We start from the raw sequence: 414 nt of genomic DNA, 5'->3' as shown, positions 1-414 counted from the left end.
GCGGGGACCCTGCCCCCAGTGGACCAAGGACTCACTGCTGGACTCTAATCTGTCTAGGTATTTTTGTGACTTGCAGAAATACCTCCACCTTGCCTGGGCCTGGAGCCACAGGAGACCCTTCCGAAGGTGAGGAATGTTCTGGAACAATGCAAGGCCTGCCCAAGCTGCCCCCAGGAGCCAGCATCCTGGGGTCTCTGTGAGGCATCCAGCAACGTGAGCTTGCAGGACCCCCAGGAGCCCTCCTTCTGCTTGGAAGCTGAAGACGACTGGGAGGATCCAGAGGCCCTGATCTCACGGCTGCTGTTCCTGAACACCTCCGGATACAAGGCCAGCTTCCGTGGCCTGTACAACATGGCGCTGCCATGGCTGAGCGGCATGTTCTGCAGCTTTAGCGACGAGGAGGAGCTGACTGGG

General features: G+C 59.4%; 1 pseudogene; it reads left to right on the top strand.

Moving 5' to 3' along the window:
* The window catches only part of LOC105512043, a 104,752-nt pseudogene that overhangs the window by 35,202 nt on the left and 69,136 nt on the right, over positions 1-414 (top strand).

The sequence above is a fragment of the Colobus angolensis genome, unplaced genomic scaffold (genome assembly GCF_000951035.1).
Source record: "Colobus angolensis palliatus isolate OR3802 unplaced genomic scaffold, Cang.pa_1.0 Scaffold209, whole genome shotgun sequence".
Taxonomy (NCBI): Eukaryota; Metazoa; Chordata; class Mammalia; order Primates; family Cercopithecidae; genus Colobus; species Colobus angolensis.
The sequence above is the reverse complement of the archived record's forward strand: the minus strand, read 5'-3'. Positions and strand labels throughout refer to the sequence as shown.